General features: G+C 43.9%; 1 protein-coding gene across 2 annotated transcripts in view; it reads left to right on the plus strand.

Moving 5' to 3' along the window:
- The window catches only part of SLC24A3 (solute carrier family 24 member 3), a 410823-nt gene that overhangs the window by 320046 nt on the left and 68380 nt on the right, over positions 1-22397 (plus strand). The gene's annotated exons all lie outside the window — the stretch shown is intronic.

Below are 22397 nucleotides of genomic sequence, written 5' to 3' on the forward strand. Positions count from 1 at the left end.
ATCTCCCTTACACCTTCATTTAAAGGGACAGGTAAAGGTTCTGCAGGAGTTTCGGCACTTGCTGCAGAAGTGTCTCCATTTCCCCACAACTCCCAGAACAAGAGGAAATCACAGCCCAACATTACGTCATGTATGAGCCTTTTTTGCAACACCAAGTTCATAAGTCCCAGTTCCCACTGGAGTCTCACACTCGGTGAGAGCCACAGGATAGACTTTGCTATCCCAATATATGTCCATCACACTTAGCTTTTTGTCCAACACATAGTCTCCAGTTATCAAGCTGACATATACCAGGCTCACCTGGCTCCCTGCGTCCAACAACGCTTGCACTGGACTGCCATCTACCACAATGTCACACATTTTTGTCCTAGTCTCTAGTCCCGGTGTCTTAACACCAACCGGCTCGGCAGATAGCAACTTCTCACACCACAGTTCATTGTTTCTGAGGTAGTAGGGCACTGGTCAGCAACATGCCCAACCTCCAGAGCCTCACTCACTATCACTTTATCTACTACACAAGCAATAAGAGGAATAGTCTTACCACTTGACCTCACGGGCTTGGCACTCCCCGGAGATGAGGGTGCTCCAGGAACATCTTCGCTGAGATCATCATCATTCTCCTGGATCTTAGGAACCTCCAGCCTTTGGTTCCTGGTGCCACGATCACATAAAGGCTCCTCAATGCAGTGGTTGCCATTGGAAACGCCTTGAATCCAGTCTTTTTCCTCAGGACGATGAGTCACACACTCTGCTGAAGACTTTTCCTCAGATTCCGCAGCCACACAATTTGAAGCACTTTCTCCTCTCCATAGCTGCCAAAAATATGGAAAGTATCTGCCCACCACAAATTCTACTTCAAGGGTCTCACATTTCAAGAGCTCCCATTGCACAGAGCCATAGTCCGTTACAAAGGTCAGAGACACAGTGGTATCCGTCTCTGGCCCCCTCTTCAGAAAGTCCAGTACGTCTGGCATAACCCAAGACACTTGTTGGCGTGCATCTAGAGTGACTCTCAGCGGGATTCCCCCAATCACCAACTCGCAGGATCTTTCTCATGTTTTGTCAGATCTCCTGATCAAACGATCCTCCATTGCACAGTCCTCCAGCTGACAACATTCCCAGCAATACTTTGTTGCACTTGATGGGCTCCACCCAGCCGCAGCAACTTCCACATAGGATTTCATAGTGACCAAAAAAAATTATATATATATATCTGAGAAAAATGACGGCACTGACAAATAGTGAAAAGTTGGGTGCGCGTTCTTGAGGGAATAGGCTTCTTACCCCAATAAACAGTCCAGAAAATAAATGGCACTCCAGTAGATCATAAACAAATGACTCCTTTAATCACCCGTGCGGTACAACGTTTCGGCTCAATACTAGAGCCTTATTTTGGCTTGAAAAAGGCTCTAGTATTGAGCCGAAACGTTGTACCGCACGGGTGATTAAAGGAGTCATTTGTTTATGATCTACTGGAGTGCCGTTCATTTTCTGGACTATATATATATATATATATATATATATATATACACACTGCTCAAAAAAATAAAGGGAACACAAAAATAACACATCCTAGATCTGAGTTAATTAAATATTCTTCTGAAATACTTTGTTCTTTACATAGTTGAATGTGCTGTCAACAAAATCACACAAAAATAAAAAAATGGAAATCAAATTTTTCAACCCATGGAGGTCTGGATTTGGAGTCACACTCAAAATTAAAGTGGAAAAACACACTACAGGCTGATCCAACTTTGATGTAATGTCCTTAAAACATGTCAAAATGAGGCTCAGTAGTGTGTGTGGCCTCCACGTGCCTGTATGACCTCCCTACAATGCCTGTGCATGCTCCTGATGAGGTGGCGGACGGTCTCCTGAGGGATCTCCTCCCAGACCTGGACTAAAGCATTTGCCAACTCCTGGACAGTCTGTGGTGCAACGTGACGTTGGTGGATAGAGCGAGACATAATGTCCCAAATGTGCTCAATTGGATTCAGGTCTGGGAAACGGGCGGGCCAGTCCATAGCATCAATGCCTTCGTCTTGCAGGAACTGCTGACACACTCCAGCCACATGAGGTCTAGCATTGTCTTGCATTAGGAGGAACCCAGGGCCAACCGCACCAGCATATGGTCTCACAAGGGGTCTGAGGATCTCATCTCGGTACCTAATGGCAGTCAGGCTATCTCTGGCGAGCACATGGAGGGCTGTGCGGCCCTCCAAAGAAATGCCACCCCACACCATTACTGACCCAATGCCAAACCGGTCATGCTGGAGGATGCTGCAGGCAGCAGAACGTTCTCCACGGCGTCTCCAGACTCTAATACGTCTGTCACATGTGCTCAGTGTGAACCTGCTTTCATCTGTGAAGAGCACAGGACGCCAGTGGCGAATTTGCCAATCTCTGGCAAATGCCAAACGTCCTGCACGGTGTTGGGCTGTAAGCACAACCCTCACCTGTGGACGTCTGGCCCTCATATCACTCTCATGGAGTCTGTTTCTGACCGTTTGAGCAGACACATGCACATTTGTGGCCTGCTGGAGGTCATTTTGCAGGGCTCTGGCAGTGCTCCTCCTGTTGCTCCTTGCACAAAGGCAGAAGGTAGCGGTCCTGCTGCTGGGTTGTTGCCCTCCTACGGCCTCCTCCACGTCTCCTGATGTACTGGCCTGTCTCCTGGTAGCGCCTCCATGCTCTGGACACTACGCTGACAGACACAGCAAACCTTCTTGCCACAGCTCGCATTGATGTGCCATCCTGGATAAGCTGCACTACCAGAGCTACTTGTGTGGGTTGTAGACTCCGTCTCATGCTACCACTAGAGTGAAAGCACCGCCAGCATTCAAAAGTGACCAAAACATCAGCCAGGAAGCATAGGAACTGAGAAGTGGTCTGTGGTCACCACCTGCAGAACCACTCCTTTATTGGGGGTGTCTTGATTATTGCCTATAATTTCCACCTGTTGTCTATCCCATTTGCACAACAGCATGTGAAATTGATTGTCACTCAGTGTTGCTTCCTAAGTGGACAGTTTGATTTCACAGAAGTGTGATTGACTTGGAGTTACATTGTGTTGTTTAAGTGTTCCCTTTATTTTTTTGAGCAGTGTATATATATATATATATATATATATATATACAAAAAACGGAACAGCACCTCCTGAGACAAATCGCAGGTGCAGGCTACCCGGCAATAATACAGCAAACAAAAAACAGTAGCAGCACACCACTATATGCGCTAAGACTAAGTGAACAGGTGAATGAGTGAACAGGGTCAAATACATGACGCCATATATTTACTGCAAAGCAGTGAAGAAGCTCTTAGCGCATATTGTTGATCAAAATTATGTCGAGCCCACCTACCAGACGACAAGGTAGCTTCTTATCAGGTGGGACCTACTCTAACATGGAATGTCCAGCTCCATTGTTTCTCTGATTAAAAACACCAAGGGGTGGGGGATGGGTGGGAGTGCTAAGTTCCAAAGAGGATACCTAGTCCTCTATACTATATATACATTACAGACCAAAAGTTTGGACACACCTTCTCATTCAAAGAGTTTTCTTTATTTTCATGACTATGAAAATTGTAGATTCACACTGAAGGCATCAAAACTATGAATTAACACATGTGGAATTATATACATAACAAACAAGTGTGAAACAACTGAAAATATGTCATATTCTAGGTTCTTCAAAGTAGCCACCTTTTGCTTTGATTACTGCTTTGCACACTCTTGGCATTCTCTTGATGAGCTTCAAGATTTAGTCCCCTGAAATGGTTTTCACTTCACAGGTGTGCCCTGTCAGGGTTAATAAGTGGGATTTCTTGCATTATAAATGGGGTTGGGACCATCAGTGGCGTTGAGGAGAAGTCAGGTGGATACACAGCTGATAGTCCTACTGAATAGACTGTTAAACTTTGTATTATGGCAAGAAAAAAGCAGCTAAGTAAAGAAAAGCGAGTGGCCATCATTACTTTAAGAAATGAAGGTCAGTCAGTCAGCCGAAAAATTGGGAAAACTTTGAAAGTAAGGGCTATTTGACCATGAAGGAGAGTGATGGGGTGCTGCGCCAGATGACCTGGCCTCCACAGTCACCGGACCTGAACCCAATCGAGATGGTTTGGGGTGAGCTGGACCGCAGAGTGAAGGCAAAAGGGCCAACAAGTGCTAAGCATCTCTGGGAACTCCTTCAAGACTGTTGGAAGACCATTTCAGGGGACTACCTCTTGAAGCTCATCAAGAGAATGCCAAGAATGTGCAAAGCAGTAATCAAAGCAAAAGGTGGCTACTTTGAAGAACCTAGAATATGACATATTTTCAGTTGTTTCACACTTGTTTGTTATGTATATAATTCCACATGTGTTAATTCATAGTTTTGATGCCTTCATAGTCATGAAAATAAAGAAAACTCTTTGAATGAGAAGGTGTGTCCAAACTTTTGGTCTGTACTGTATATCCAAAAAACGGAACAGCACCTCCTGAGACAAATCGCAGGTGCAGGCTACCCGGCAATAATACAGCAAACAAAAAACAGTAGCAGCACACCACTATATGCGCTAAGACTAAGTGAACAGGTGAATGTGTGAACAGGGTCAAATACATGACGCCATATAGTTACTGCAAAGCAGTGAAGAAGCTCTTACTGCTATTTGATCCGGTTCAAACATTCACCTGTTCACTTAGTCTTAGCGCATATAGTGGTGTGCTGCTACTGTTTTTTGTTTGCTGTATTATTGCCGGGTAGCCTGCACCTGCGATTTGTCTCAGGAGGTGCTGTTCCGTTTTTTTGATAAATATATAGTATAGAGGACTAGGCATCCTCTTTGGAACTTAGCACTCCCCGCCCATCCCCCACCCCTTGGTGTTTTTATTCAGAGAAACAATGGAGCTGGACATTCCATGTTAGAGTAGGTCCAACCTGATAAGAAGCTACCTTGTCGTCTGGTAGGTGGGTTCGACATATTTTTGATCAATAATATGCGCTAAGAGCTTCTTCACTGCTTTGCAGTAACTATATGGCGTCATGTATTTCACCCTGTTCACACATTCACCTGTTCACTTAGTCTTAGCGCATATAGTGGTGTGCTGCTACTGTTTTTTGTTTGATATATGTTTTTTTTTTGGTGGTTTTTTTATTATATTTTTTTTTTTTTTCCACAGGTCAGTCTCTTTCACTTGGGCTTCTGGCCCTTTAATTCACTGCAATAATTTCTTTGCAACGCAGCAAAAAGTGCACCAGCTTCACTGGACAAACAGGCTTCCGGTCCTTTAACTTGAACACAGTAACAAAGCAGCAGCTTTATCAAGACATTGGGCTTCCGGCCCTTTAAATGTCCAACTCAATTTCATGCCAAATAGAAACAGTGTCTGGATTAGCAGCATTCAGAAGCACCTGCTTTTTCTGTCATGCTGTTGCCCCTAGCAACACTTTGCCTTTTAACTTTCTGTTGCCCCTAACAACAACGTTGTGCCCTTTTAGCATGGACACTTGCCCTTAGCAACTTGCTGTTGCCCGCATTCTCCACCAATTGTAAGGGATCGCTCCCTCAAGCAGTGCGGTGATGACAGACTTCTCCTCTGACAACGCGGTAAAAATCCAAACTGTACTTTATTTTGGCACTTCAGCACCAGCACAAACATAAACATCACAAAATAAACACCTAATACATAGGTCGTCTCTACCTCACCTATAGAGCGCAGTTCACACACATGGTATGATCCAGATTTTCTCAGCCATACAGTCCAGCAGCCTCCTGGCTGTGACCACAACAGTACCTTTGGGGGATACGGTCTAAAAGTTCTCCCGACTGACCGTGCGACCCTCTTTCCGCAGGCGTCGCTGGGACCCCCAAAACTCAGGCTTTCACACAGCCTTATGGCCCCTCAGCCCTCCTGGCTGAGACCACACAGAGCCTCTGCAGGCCTCCAAGTCCTCTCCCCACAGTCATAAGCCTCATGCACACGTCCGTGGAACACGGACCGTGTGATACCGGCATGGATTTCTTCTGAGTGCAGGAGCGCACGGCGTCATTGGTTGCTATGATGCCGTGCGCTTCCTGCTGCCGGCGCAATACAGTAATACACTGGTATGATCTATACCACTGTACCACTGTGTTGCGGCGGCAGCAGGAAGCGCACGGCGTCATAGCAACCAATGACGCCGTGCCCTCCTGCACTCAGAAGAAATCCATGCCGGTATCACACGGTCCGTGTTCCACGGACGTGTGCATGAGGCTATACACAGAGGGTTGTTTTATCCCTCTGTGATTACAACAGCAGGCCTCACCTGTGATCTCCTCAGCTAATGGCAATATGGGTACTGGAAGGGTGTGGACTGGAAGATCCCACTACCAAACCCACCCACCAGTCCAAATAAAATCCAGGCCAGAACAGAATCTAGACAAATTGTTTCAGCAAACTACACTTTGCTGAAACCACTGCAGCTTTCTGGATTTCAGTTATCTCGCCCAGCTGAGGTATCTGGGTGGGATATACACGCCTTGCAGCCCTGTACACATTACCACAATATACTGTGTCAGAGATGTGTTTTTCTAATACAGAGCTCCAAATCCCCTGCATATGAAGTCATTTAAAAGCTAACATTCTAGCTGCCTGCAGCCAATACTAGAGGGAGTTTAGGGTCTTAATTTCAGTGTATTCAGGCTGCCCGTGGTCTCAGAGAACCTGTCCCCTGTCACCTCTCCTCACACGTCAGTTTTAGTAACTACTTGCATTCCCCATGTAATAACAATTCTGGAGAAACTATTCTTACGTTTTGATCATGTGCTATTGCTGTATTATTCTGGCTATACCAGCAGTCTGCAGTAAAGGTACTGTTGGGTGTTACCAGTAGTTCAATCAGTGCTGCTGGTGTCAGACTGTACAGGGATACACCCTCAACTGGTAATACCCATCTATACCTTTACTGCAAGCTGCTGGGAATTCATACTTCTAGAAGAAATCAGAAGAGAACAGCACAACATGGAGTCATATCTCCCAGAATTGGTATTACATGGGGAATGTAAATAGGTTATAAACAGACATGTCAGGAGATGTGACAGGTCCTATTAAAAAAATTAGATGGTAGCAGGGAGAAGATGTCATGTAGGTGGATCCTCACTGGTTTCTCCCCATCTGGCCTGGCTTGATTAATGGGTTTCTCCCTGTAACTCCCTGTACTCAAATGAGGTAAGATCTGTCAATCAAGCCTAGCAAGGCGGGGAGAAGGTGTGCCGTCAAGGTGGCTCTTCTTTCTCGCCTCATTGTTTTAAAACAGGCATGCTCAACCTGCGGCCCTCCAGCTGTTGCAAAACTAGAGCTCCCAGCATGCCCGAACAGCCTACAGCTATCAGCCTTAAGCAGGACATTGTGGGAGTTGTAGTTTTACAACAGCTGGAGGGCCGCAGGTTGAACATGCCTGTTTTAAAACAATGTTTACTCAGAAATGCTGCAACGTAATCCCCTGAAACATGTCATCTCGATGGTCTTATCTTTCCATAAATTTGGACTTTATGCGGCTGATGTACTCCTGTCACTAACTTGTACCGCTGACTCCCTGACAGACGTGCAAGACGCCCCAAACTCCTTGTGTAGTATCTCTCATTTTAGGAGCATTCCTTTTAAATCTTAAATATGAAAGATGGGTGTAGACCCTGATACTCGGTCTCTCTTCTGGAATTACACTAAAAGGGGTTATCCCATGACTAATGCAAAAAAAAAACTGACATCATATGGTACACGACAGTCTCTTTCTATCAAAGCTAGAACCAGCCCTGTACCTCACATGGATCCAGAGATCTCCCCATTCATTGTTCTGATAGATTTACATCAAGCTGACGGCTCAAGAGGAGTGTCTTCTCTGCTGCAGCTCAGGGGGCGTGTCCATGCTCTCCCTATCACAGCTCAGGAGGCAGTTAAAGGATGAAACTGAGCATGTGCCGCCATCTCAGTAAACAGGACAAAGAATTAAGAAAAAAAACTAACAGCAGGTGGTGCTATACAGATACATTTTATTGAATAACTCAGTGGCAATGCTGAATTTTTAATTACATGCAACTACAAAAGAATTCAGATCCAGGTGCTGGTTTGAAAACTGTAGAATATGTTTCATGGGACAAACCCTTTAAAGGGAATCTGCCACCAGGGAGCTCTCTGTCTGTTTGCCCAGACACATAGCTTTTGTTCACCTGATTAAAACATTGTTTTTATTTTGCTGATCCGAGGCCCTGTTCCCGAGTTATGATACTTTTTCTTAATATGCAAATTAGGCCTTTGGAGCAATGAGGGTGTCACCATTGCTCTTGTTGCATACAAGCTCCACTCCTTTCTGTGGTCATGACAACGTTTTAATCAGTTAAGCCATAGCTATAGTTATGTGTCTATGGAGGTCGATGGTGACAGATTCCATTTAAACAAACTGGAAAACTCAGGCTTCGGCCCTGTCAATCTAGTGGCAGGTGGGCACTTTTTCACCTGTGGAGAAGGTGTCCCTGCGGAAGACGTTCTGCTGATGAGATGTATCGATTTGTTAGAATTGATTGTCTCACCTCTATTAGAAATGTAACAAAATTAAAACGAAAAATACTGGAAATTAATTGTTTCATACAAAGTTTAAGGCCCTAGAGAACGAATGGAGGCGGTAAAGATTTTTGTATAAGATATATTTCGAGGTGAAGCGCTTACAGTGAAGATCCAGATTTATTGCCGTTCAGCCTGGCATGTCTCAGAGCCACATGCTCTGCTGGAGAAAAGCTGATAGCTGCTGATGCACCTTTGAAGTTTTGGTGCTCAGCTCTGGTACACAAATACTTTCATGTTCCTGAGCCTGTTCTTGATTAATGTTTTTTTAGCAACGTGTGAAACAGCAAGGAGTTTTGTCTGGGAAGGCAGCTATTTTCCTCCCAACATGTGCGGCTGGGATGGTTTCCAGCCAGGTAAGGTCAAATACCGGAACGGAGTTTAAGTGCCGGTCCGGGTTTTGGCAGCACCTGGCTGTCCTTAAATAGGCAGCTGGGCTCGGCAGATGAGTCTTTGTGTTGGGATCGGAGGCTTTGTGCCGGACTGGAGGGCTGAGACCCATGTGCAGGGGGAACAGGCCCCCTAAAGCCTGCTGTGGACTACTGGAGGCAGAACTGCCAACAAGGTGACTTGTGCAAATTGAACTTTCCATTTGTGTGTGAATTAACACCAAAGACTGCAAAGTGACGTGTTGTTTTATGCAACTGCCGCAAGTGTGAATAAACACTGAAGTTTGAGTTAAGAACTTGTATTTTGCCTCTGTACTGCGTCTGCTTACCCTATCTACCAGAGCAAAACCCCACAAACACTAGACATTTTTGTGCATTTTCATGTTTTTCTCCATGAATTTGGGACAATATCACATTGCACGTTCATCCTGAGAGCCGCTGGGCAATTCTGATTTGTTTCGCTGTGGTCTGAAAAAATGTTCACAATTATTTTACCATTCCTGGCATTAGAGTTGTACATGGTCACCCCCATTGTTTTCTAAACTGGGAAATGTTAAGAAAAAGTATCATTACACGGGAACAGAGCCTCGTATCAACAGAAGAAAAACAGCATTTGAATCAATGCATTTTATGCAGTTTGATAGGGAGGTTGCTGGTAACAGATTCCCTTTAAAGCCCCTTTAGATGGGCAACAGAGTGGGAAGAACATTCCTGATCGTTACCTGCTCATTAGCTTCATTCACACGCAGCAGTGATCAGGGTTGTATTTTGAGGCTGAATGATCTTTACTACAGTTGTTTGCTCGTTCATCAAATGATGAGCAGCACATTTACAAACGGCAATTATCGGGAACTCATTCCCAGTTATTGCCCTGATTTTCAGTCTGTGTGAAAAGGCCTTTAGACTCTTATTTTAGGAACCATCCAGGAAGGCAACATGGAGATTTAGGAGTCATGCAGATTCAAATGAAACCACCCCAATCAGGGGGGAAGTATAGGGATATCTAATATGGTAATTGACCTGATATTGCCTTAGGTCTCTTGCACACGAACGTTGTGTGACTGTGACCGTATTGCGGCCCGCAATACACGGGCACCGGCTTGTGTGCACTCCGCATCACGGATGTGGACCCGGACCCATTCAAGTTGAATGGGTCTCGATCCATTCCGGCCGCCTCACGGACATTGCAAATTGCGGTCCCCAATGCACGGAACGGATGCACAACATTCGTGTGCAAGAGGCCTTATAGAGGAGTATGCAGTGTGTAAAAAAAAAAAAAGGCCTAAATCCCTTTGTTGCAGTGCATATGAATTACTAATGTAAACAGTTTGCTAATGGTGCCATGGATGGAGGACAAGAGCTATGTTACTGATTACCCTCGCCTTCATAATGTTATATCACTGCTTGTGGTTCTGTAAAACGACCCTCTTGGAATAGAGTATCAAGCAGCTTAAGATCAATTCGTCTTTCCCTAATTGCTTTAAACCCTTTTGGCAAAATGCAAATAATGACCAAACAAAATGAGTCATATTAAAGGGCAGAGGATATCAGTGTGTCCTTAATGCTGTCCTTAAGTACTTGTGTCATTTCTCCTTGATTACTCTCCCCCATAGCGCTGCTTGTCTGTGATTTCTGTATGGTGTTAATATGTCTAGACAGAACAAGGAAAGTGATGACATATAGTAATAAGAAGTGATAATAGATAAAAGTATTCATCACATGAGCACAAGTTAGATGGCTGGCTAGTTCAAGTCTTGCTGCTTCCTTTTGTTGTATATCTCTGGTGGCTAAAGATGGATTTTGATGGGCAACTGATTGTTGGGAAGGAAGCGTTCCTTCCCGATAGTCGGCTGCTTGTTCAGTGAAGGAGGCCGCGCATTTACATGCAGCGATCTCCTATACTGTATGAGGACGAGGGACGGCTATTGCGATCCCTTGTCGCCATACAGAGTCATGGCTTCTAAGCAGCAGATTGCTGTTAGACCACACGATTGGCTGCTCAGAAGCCATGATCGGTGGTTCCTGCATTAACGACAGGATCACCCGATGAACAAGCGTTTCACAAGTTCATTGGGTGATCAGCAGCACATTTAGACGGCCAGGTAATCAGGAACAACCGTTCACAGGAACAGTCGTTCCCAATAATCTGGACGAATATTGGTGTGCCTATAAGCTACATAAGTTGTTTCATCTCTAGACAGGTTTACTATGAACAACATGTATCATTTACATGTATAACTGGGAATTATGTGAAGAGCAATCCCCTAATAAAATCAGAGGAAGAAGGTTTATTATGGACGGGGTAAATCTGCTATAACTAATAGACACAGCATTAGTTATTAGATAACTCATGTCTGCTATCTCCAAAACAGTGATGAGGAATATTAAAGGGGTTTTCTGGAAGTTCGATATTGATGACCTATTCTCAGGATCTGTCTACAGTATCTGATCGGTGGGGATCTGACTCCGGGCACCCCTGCCGATCAGCTGTTGAAGGAGCCCACAGGGCTCACCAGAATGGCACAGCCTCCTTCCAGCTTACCAAACATAGCGCCGTGTATTGTACAGTGGCTGTGCTTGGTATTACAGCTCTAGCCCATTCATTTGAATAGGACTGAGCTGCGCCTAGACTATATGACCAATGAGCATGACATCACTGGCCTAGGAAGAGGCCGTAGCGTTCACTGTAGTGCCGCAGCCTCTTCAAACAGCTGATCGGAGGGGGTTCTAGGAGCTGCACCCCTGTGATTTGATATGGATGACTTATCCTTTTAGATAAGTAATCATTTTCAAACTCCTGGAAAACCCCTTTAAAATTCCTCATCCCTGTCCTGGAAATCTGTTTTGGATTTTATTAGGGGATTGCTCTTTGCATAATTCCCAGTTATGTACGTAAAAGATATAAAAAAGTGATTATAAAGTTATTCTGGTAATACATGTTCTGTATATTAGAAGATTGTTGAGGACACTGTTCTCTTTTATTATAAAAAGCAGGGCTAGATTATATCAAGGACAAAAGAGCACTAATGCCTCAGAGCTTCCACCACTTCTGATTTCACCACTCATAGAGAGGGTTAGGGCCAAGACTTTACAGCACTGTTATCTGGTGGCACTATTTAAGGTTGGGCACCATTTGGCACTATATGGTAGTTTGAGAAGGACCATTGTTTTGGCTGGCTGGTAAAATTTTTATGATATATAACATTTTTGATTAAAGTATAAATTAAATAGCATCTGTCAGCATGATCAACCCTATTAAAAGGGTTGTCCGGGTTCAGAGCTGAACCCGGACATACCTCCATTTTCACCCAGGCACCCCCCCTGACAGGAACATCGGAGCAGTTTATGCTCCGATGCTCTCTTCTGCCCTGCGCTAAATCGCGCAGTTCAAAGGCATTTTTTGGAGATCCGGTGATGTACCGGGCTCTCCATGGCGCTGCCAGGAAGCTCAGTGACGTCCCCGGCACTGATGGGCGGGCTTTAGTGCTGCCCTAGCCAGTAAAACGCCTAGGCCAGCGCTAAAGCACGCCCATCACAGCCGGTGACGTCCCCGAACAGACTGCCAGCAGAAGCTTCCGCACGGCAGTGTGTGATTGTAAACAAAAGAGACCTTGCCCTGCGCGATCTAGCGCAGGGCAAAGGAGAGCATCAGAGCATGAACTGCTCCGATGCTCAAGTCAGGGGGGCTGCCGGGGTGAAATTATGGGTATGTCTGGTTCAGCTCTGAACCCGGACAACCCCTTTAAACCACACATACTGCCTGTTAGGGTTCATCATGATGAGTGAAATGACCCATCTATAGTTGAAATTCATAGAATTATTTTAAGGAAATCTACAGTATATTCCATAGGCTAATGAGGTATTCAATGCACCGTGGGGCAGGCCTAGCCCATGGGAACAGTGCTTGATTACCACCTTTCCTCCATGACCACTCCTCTCCTCCCCTGGAGTGACAGGGGCACCATCTTCACTGTCTTCCTGACTGGCCCTGTAATCTCACATACTGTATGCAGTGGTGAATGTTCAATCAGCAAGTGCGCAGTACATCTCAGTCAGCTTTCCCCGATGCTGAGATCCAAACTGCACATGCGGCACTGACATCAGATTCCACCTGGAAGAGGGGACGCACGACTTGACAGACTCCAGAGCAGCATGGAAGAAGCGTGAGCATGCCTCACCACTCTCCAGGTGGAGGTTGACATCATCGGCACAGTATGGATCTTAGCATGAAGGAGAGCAGAGTTGTACTGCGCATGCACTGATTAACATTCACCAGCTCATGCGCACGATTACAGGGCCAAGGAAAGAAGACAGTGAAGATGCTTGGCCCTGTCACTCAAGGGGAGAAGAGGAGCGGCAAAGGAGGAGAAGCACCATGGTGCTCCAAGGGGCCAGGCCTACCCCTCTGTCCACTGAATACCTATTAGCATATGGATAAAACAGATTTTCAGATTTGTCTAAAACAGGGCCACAAAGTGTTTGTTTTACTCTGCATGATATATGCTAATAGCTAGTATGCCTGGTTTAGTAGGTTTGATCTTGCTGACAGATGCAATTTAAGTTGTTGAAGTAGTGAGCTTTATGCTTTCACTAAATCCCCCCTCAAACCTCCAAAATATGGGAACACAACTTGTACTTGTACACGTGATTTGAGATAGATAGATAGATAATATATATGAGATAGATATAGATATGAGATAGATCGATATAGATATGAAATGGATAGATATGGATATGAGATAGGTATAGATAGGAGATAGGTATAGATATGAGATGGGTATAGAAAGGAGATAGGTATAGATAGACATAAAGATTAATATTTAAGTGCCCTTACTAAGCAGCACTCACACATGCTATTTATTACCAGATGTTACAATTTTTCCATACAGGAAACTTCAATGGGTATGACAAGGGAATTCAACATCACCTTTAATGAATCCCAATTGACCAACTAGTTCCTTCTCCGACTAAAGAGTTGACATCAAATGATCTGCCTTAGTTACAGAGACAGCAATTTACACGATAAAACTAAAAATAACAGCTTCATATAAGTGTGGCGCTCCACCAGGAAATAAGCATTATTTTCTATGGAGTAATCAGTGGAACAATTGCAGCGAGCCCAGGAGAGGGGGAGATAGAAGCAAGAATGGTGATTGTAGTTGTTACTCACTCTGGCGCTCCCCTGGTCCTGCAGTGATGGGAAAGGTGGGCATACTTTTCTTCCCTTCAGGGCACACCCTGGTTTTGGGGTTTCTCCTACCTGATGGTGGTTTGGGGTGCCCTTAATGGTGATTCCTTGGCAGCCAATGATGGTATGGCCATGCAGTGTGTCGGTGCAGGCAGTAATGAGACGTGGTTAACAGCAGAACAGTTCTTTACTGAAGAATAAAGTTTAGGTACATTAGGCACAGATCTCTGCAAGCATGGACTGGCAGTTCTTACAGGTACACGGCTGCAAAGGTAGTTAATAGTCCAAGATGCTTCTTTAAAGCAATTTTTCTCGCACTGCACTTCTCTAGCTGACTCTAGCATAAGCATCCAGAAATAGGGTGGCAACAATTCTCTTTCACTATGCAACCACAGGGCGGTCCCCAACATCAGACTAATGCCTCATTCACACATCAGTGTTTTGGTCAGTGATTTCCATCAGTGATTGTAAGCCAAAACCAGAAGTGGAGCCTCCACAGACATAAGGTACTGTATAGTGGAGAGATCTGCACCTGTTCTGTGTTTAGAGCCGCACCAGGTTTTGGCTCACAATCACTGATGGAAATCTCTGACCAAAACACTGAGGTGCGAATGAGGGATAGGGCTACTAGCATTGTTAATTCCGGTATTGAGATCCGGCAGGGGGTCTCAATACCAGAATTAAACTGATCCGTCTTGATTTTGCACATCAGGATGCATCCGCTCTATTAGGATGCGGTTGTGTGAAATCACAAACAGGAAAAAATGGATCCGTCACTAAATACATTGAAAGTCAATAAGTGACGGGTCCGATTTTTTTAGGCTCCTAAAAAATTGATCTGTCACCATCGACTATTATTGCTTTCACTGCTGGATCTGTTTTTTTTTTTTTTTTTCGTTTCATGAATGGACACAAAACCACAGCTTGCAGCAGTTTTGTGTCCGGTCACAAAATGGAATGCCTTCAGAACAGAAGAAATCCTGATGCATCCTGATTTCTTTCCATTCAGAATGAAAGAGGACTATACAGAAAGGTTTTTTTTTCCAGTATTGAGATGCTCTGCCAAATCTCAATACTGGAAAACAACAATGCAAGTGTGAAACAGGTCTAAGTTCTGCACCTTTTTCACAGGTTGCTGTACTCACAGTTAATAGTACTACAGGTTTCCACACCAGGATGTAGTACAGTGGGCATATCTGGATTCTGCCTTTTTAGGTCCATCCAGGCACTAGAAGACTTGAATCTCCTGAACAGGTTTGCTGTGGAGCCCATAGGTTTCTCTTTAATCAGTTTATCTCCACAGAGCTTCTACACACACAGTCTCTAAACACTGGAATGCTTTTCAATGTTTTCTTGTCTCTTTCTTAACTTTAGCTGGTTTTAAAGGGAACCTGTCACCGGGATTTTGTGTATAGAGCTGAGGACATGGGTTGCTAGATGGCCGCTAGCACATCCGCAATGCCCGGTCTCCATAGCTCTGTGTGCTTTTATTGTGTAAAAAACAACACCGCCCGCATCCTCAGAATCTCCTCCTTGCTCCCCGACGTCAGAAAGCTAGAGCGCCGTAATCTCGCAATGCGCGCGCATGCGCAGTTCATTCCCTGAGGCTGATGCCAGCACAGGGAAGGAACACTATGACGACACTGCGCATGCGCTAGCTCACGCATCGAGAGATTACGGCGCTCTAGCTTTCTGACGTCGGGGAGCAAGGAGGAGATTCGGAGGATGCGGCGCAGTGCTGGGCTACTTCACGCTGGACTCATCTCAGGGACAGGACTCATCTCAGCTTAATTTGCATATGTATCAAATCAGTTTTTTTACACAATAAAAGCACACAGAGCTATGGGGACTGGATATTGCGGATGTGCTAGCGGACATCTAGCAACCCATGTCCTCAGCTCTATACACAAAATCCTGGTGACAGGTTCCCTTTAAGCTTTCTCTCTGGCTGATTCACTTCACAGGGCTGTGTCTTCAAACTAACATAAAAAATCGGTGGGGGGGAAGTACTTTTCCAAATACTTCATAAATCAACTCTAAGCAGACCCTCTCCCCCATCTCATATTTGCTATATGACAAACCTCATGGAAGTTATAAGGATACATATTCTGAATATTCTCTGTAACTATTAAAAAGTGATGTATCCATACATAGAAACAGGAACAGGGGCACATACAGACAGCAAATGGCCCCTGTGCAAGACCAGTAAGAGGGCCCCTTTGTCTCCAATAGTTCATCATATAGCAACTCCTGTATCTCTCTAACAGTCCAATGAAAAGCCATGAAATTAATTAGCCCATTCCCTTACATGCAGCCTTAGGCCTCTTGCACACAAACGTATTTTCTTTCCGTGTCCGTTCCGTTTTTTTTGCGGACCATATGCGGAAGCATTCATTTCAATGGGTCCGCAAAAAAAAACGGAAGTAACTCTGTGTGCATTCCGTTTCCGTATTTCCGTTCCGCAAAAAAATAGAACATGTCTCATTATTGTCCGCATTACGGACAAGGATAGTACTGTTCTATTAGGAGCCAGCTGTTCCGTTCCTCAAAAGACGGAATGCTCACGAATGTCATCCATATTCTTTGCGGATCCGTTTTTGTGGACAGCAAAATACATACGGTCGTGTGCAAGAGGTCTTATAAACAATAATAGCTTACTGTATGTATAGGTGGCAGTGGGCCCCCTCACCCAATCCCCTGTAAGGCAGCACGGATTGCACATACAGTCAGGTCCATAAATATTCGGACATCGACACAATTCTAACATTTTTGGCTCTATACACCACCACAATGGATTTTAAATGAAACTAACAAGATGTGCTTTAACTGCAGACTGTCAACTTTAATTTGAGGGTATTTGCATCAAAATCAGGTGAACGGTGTAGGAATTACAACAGTTTGCATATGTGCCTCCCACATGTTACGGGACTAAAAGTAATGGGAATAATAATAATCATAAATCAAACTTTCACTTTTTAATACTTGGTTGCAAATCCTTTGCAGTCAACTACAGCCTGAGGTCTGGAACGCATAGACATCACCAGATGCTGGGTTTCATCCCTGGTGATGCTCTGCCAGGCCTCTACTGCAACTGTCTTCAGTTCCTGCTTGTTCTTGGGCATTTTCCCTTCAGCTTTGTCTTCAGCAAGTGAAATGCATGCTCAATCGGATTCAGGTCAGGTGATTGACTTGGCCATTGCATAACATTCCACTTCTTTCCCTTAAAAAACTCTTTGGTTGCTTTTGCAGTATGCTTTGGGTCATTGTCCATCTGCACTGTGAAGCGCCGTCCAATGAGTTCTGAAGCATTCGGCTGAATATGAGCAGATAATTTTGCCCGAAACACTTCAGAATTCATCCTTTTGTCCGCAGTCACATCATCAATAAATACAAGAGAACCAGTTCCATTGGCAGCCATACATGCCCACGCCATGACACTACCACTACCATGCTTCATTGATGAGGTGGTATGCTTAGGATCATGAGCAGTTCCTTTCCTTCTCCATACTCTTCTCTTCCCATCACTCTGGTACAAATTTATCTTAGTCTCATCTGTCCATAGGATGTTGTTCCAGAACTGTGAAGGCTTTTTTAGATGTCGTTTGGCAAACTCTAATCTGGCCTTCCTGTTTTTGAGGCTCATCAATGGTTTACATCTTGTGGTGAACCCTCTGTATTCACTCTGGTGAAATCTTCTCTTGATTGTTGACTTTGACACACATACACCTACCTCCTGGAGAGTGTTCTTGATCTGGCCAACTGTTGTGAAGGGTGTTTTCTTCACCAGGGAAATAATTCTTCGGTCATCCACCATAGTTGTTTTCCGTGGTCTTCCAGGTCTCTTGGTGTTGCTGAGCTCACTGGTGCATTCCTTCTTTTTAAGAATGTTCCAAACAGTTGTTTTGGCCACGCCTAATGTTTTTTTTATCTCTCTGATGGGTTTGTTTTGTTTTTTCAGCCTAATGATGGCTTGCTTCACTGATAGTGACAGCTCTTTGGATCTCATCTTGAGAGTTGACAGCAACAGATTCCAAATGCAAATAGCACACTTGAAATTAACTCTAGACCTTTTATCTGCTCATTGTAATTGGGATAATGAGGGAATAACACACACCTGGCCATGGAACAGCTGAGAAGCCAATTGTCCCATTACTTTTAGTCCCTTAACAAGTGGGAGGCACATATGCAAACTGTTGTAATTCCTACACCGTTCACCTGATGTGGATGTACTCTCAAATTAAATACTCTCAAATTAAAGCTGACAGTCTGCCGTTAAAGCACATCTTGTTTGTTTCATTTCAAATCCATTGTGGTGGTGTATAGAGCCAAAAATGTTACAATTGTGTCAATGTCCCAATATTTATGGACCTGACTGTATGTCATTTCCACCCCTAATTGTGAAAAAGAAAAGTCTAAAAGGTAATGTGCCCAAAGAAATCTTGGGAAAATGTGAATGTGCAATGTGAACTGTAAAACTAAAAGTTCCAGAAATAAGTTGGGAACAGTATAAAAAGTCACAATTATATATAACTAAATATTGATATCTAGCTGCATCTAAAGTCATAGCTAGAAAGGGCTACAGTCTCTTAGGAATTTATATATAATTATCTGCATTAAATGGTTATCCACTGAGATTTCTGTCTTCTTGTAACACATTTCTTTAAAAGTAAAGTGTATCTGCATGCAAATAATCTTGCCTATACTCATGGATGTACGTCATGTAGTTATGCCAAGTGCTTACCATGGCTACTTCGCGCACAAGGGAAACACACTTAGGGGGTCATTTATTCTAAAACGCTAGTCTTCATAACCGCTATAGCTGGTGATGGATCCGCCAAAGTTATGAAGAGACGTAGGCCTCTACATAACTTTGGCACAGCGCCAGTCTAAATGTCAGACAGCTTCCTTGCTGGCTTACATTTAGACCATTTTCTACACCTGAAACAGGCATAGAAAATGGTGAATGAGATGAGCCTGTCGTTCAGTCTTCTTCTCCGCCCTGAAAGCCATCTCTTTTGACAACTCTGATAAATCATCCCTTTTACCCATGACACAACGAGGGATATGTGTGCCTGTATATTGCACATCTTATATACCCATCAAGCCAGCTAACCACACTTTATGAGCTATGCACTGCCGACATCGAAAGTAGGAAGTGTCCATAATAATGTGACTCGACTGTGTGTGTAAATATACATGTGTATATATATATATATATACAGTTGCAAGAAAAAGTATGTGAACCCTTTGGAATGATATGGATTTCTGCACAAATTGGTCATAAAATGTGATCTGATCTTCATCTAAGTCACAACAATAGACAATTACAGTCTGCTTAAACTAATAACACACAAATAATTAAATGTTACCATGTTTTTATTGAACACACCATGTAAACATTCACAGTGCAGGTGGAAAAAGTATGTTAACCCTTAGACTAATGACATCTCCAAGAGCTAATTGGAGTGAGGTGTCAGCCAACTGGAGTCCAATCAATGAGATGAGATTGGAGGTGTTGTTTACAGCTGCCCTGCCCTATAAAAAACACACACCAGTTCTGGGTTTGCTTTTCACAAGAAGCATTGCCTGATGTGAATGATGCCTCGCACAAAAGAGCTCTCAGAAGACCTACGATTAAGAATTGTTGAATTGCATAACGCTGGAAAGTGTTATAAAAGTATCTCCAAAAACCTTGCTGTTCATCAGTCCACGGTAAGACAAATTGTCTATAAATGGAGAAAGTTCAGCAATGCTGCTACTCTCCCTAGGAGTGGCCGTCCTGTAAAGATGACTGCAAGAGCACAGCGCAGACTGCTCAATGAGGTGAAGAAGAATCCTAGAGTGTCAGCTAAAGACTTACAAAAGTCTCTGGCATATGCTAACATCCCTGTTAGCGAATCTACGATACGTAAAACACTAAACAAGAATGGATTTCATGGGAGGATACCACAGAGGAAGCCACTGCTGTCCAAAAAAAAAAACATTGCTACACGTTTACAGTTTGCACAAGAGCACCTGGATGTTCCACAGCAGTACTGGCAAAATATTCTGTGGACAGATGAAACCAAAGTTGAGTTGTTTGGAAGAAACACACAACACTATGTGTGGAGAAAAAGAGGCACAGCACACCAACATCAAAACCTCATCCCAACTGTGAAGTATGGTGGTGGGGGCATCATGGTTTGGGGCTGCTTTGCTGCATCAGGGCCTGGACGGATTGCTATCATCGAAGGAAAAATGAATTCCCAAGTTTATCAAGACATTTTTCAGGAGAACTTAAGGCCATCTGTCCACCAGCTGAGGCTCAACAGAAGATGGGTGTTGCAACAGGACAACGACCCAAAGCATAGAAGTAAATCAACAACAGAATGGCTTAAACAGAAGAAAATACGCCTTCTGGAGTGGCCCAGTCAGAGTCCTGACCTCAACCCGATTGAGATGCTGTGGCATGACCTCAAGAAAGCGATTCACACCAGACATCCCAAGAATATTGCTGAACTGAAACAGTTCTGTAAAGAGGAATGGTCAAGAATTACTCCTGACCGTTGTGCACGTCTGATCTGCAACTACAGGAAACGTTTGGTTGAAGTTATTGCTGCCAAAAGAGATTCAAGCAGTTATTAAATCCAAGGGTTCACATACTTTTTCCACCTGCACTGTGAATGTTTACATGGTGTGTTTAATAAAAACATGGTAACATTTAATTCTTTGTATGTTATTAGTTTAAGCAGACTGTGATTGTCTATTGTTGTGATTTAGATGAAGATCAGATCACATTTTATAACCAATTTGTTCAGAAATCCATATCATTCCGAAGGGTTCACATACTTTTTCTTGCAACTGTATATGTAGTTTATATATAACTATTCAGAGGAATTTTGGTCTATATTTTAAGTTTTGCATCACGTGATATTCAAATTTTTAATATGCCTACAGTGCATCCAAGAAAGGCCCTTTTGCGCTCCCGTGAGCCAGTTTAATAGTCCTTCTGTTCCTGTGGGTTACATTTGCTTTTGTGTTACAATAGAGAAATTGTTAACAAACAGAGAGCTGAATGTTTTACCTCCCACACTTTTCATAGGGAACATTTACCCACTGCGATAACAAATTAAGTACAGCAGAGCCCACTGTTTGGGCTCATTTGTCAAACATTAGGTGAAAAGAATTATTATCTGAGTCTTTACCAGCAGTAGCTGCACACAGTTATTTTTTGGTCCCTTTTCTTTGGTTATTATATGAAATTGTCAGTTATCCACCTCCACAAGTACTGCCCTTGGGACTGGAACCATATACCATAAGTGCTGCAGGTAAACATTTTCAATCTGTAAGTCACATCTAGAATAGAGAGAAAAACACAACTTTTATTTAAATCGACTTTCCGGTTCAGGAAAAAAAATTCACATTAAAGGGGTTGTCCGCTTTTTTTATATTGATAACTAGGGATGAGCAAATCGACTTCGGATGAAGCATCCAAAGTGGATTCGCATAATACTTAGTTTGAATACTGTACGGAGCGAGCGCTCCGTACGGTATTAGAATGAATTGGCTCCTAGAAGCCGAAATTATTACTTCGCGAAGTCTCGCGAGACTTTGCATAATAACTTCATAAATAAATTTCTACTGTAAAAAAAAAACATTTCCCAAACTCGGGTTCGGTTCCAAGGTACCACTTCATCCGAAGTCGATTCACTCATCCCTATTGATGACCTATCCTCTGGATAGGTCATCAATATCGGATCTGCGGGGGTCCAACTCCCAACACCCCTGCTGATCAGCTGTTTGAAGAGAAAGCAGCGCTTGTATTGCAAACCTGCTCGCTGTCACAACTGCAGCGTTGAACAGGTGTAATTCCATCTCAGCCGTCCCATTCACTTCTATGCGATGTCTCTGTAGTATTCACTACAAGGAGCCATCCCATTGAAGTGAATGGGACGGCTGAGATGTAATTACACCTGCTCATCGCTGCGTTTGCGACGGCGAGCAGGTAAACATTGAAGAGAAGCCAGCGTATGTACAAGTGCTGCTTTCTCTTCAAACAGCTGATCGGGGGTGTTGGGAGTTGGACCACCGCACATGTGATATTGATGACCTATCCTGAGGATAGGTCATTAATGTAAAAAAAGCTGACAACCCCTTTAACCGGAGAATGAACAAAACACACGGCGACCTGCTTTTTCATCTTTTTAGTTGCCGATTCAGTCATTCTCGGGCTCCTCTTCTGCCATCCAAGCTACATGGCTGTATC

Source organism: Bufo bufo, chromosome 4 (assembly GCF_905171765.1).
Source record: "Bufo bufo chromosome 4, aBufBuf1.1, whole genome shotgun sequence".
Classification (NCBI taxonomy): domain Eukaryota; kingdom Metazoa; phylum Chordata; class Amphibia; order Anura; family Bufonidae; genus Bufo; species Bufo bufo.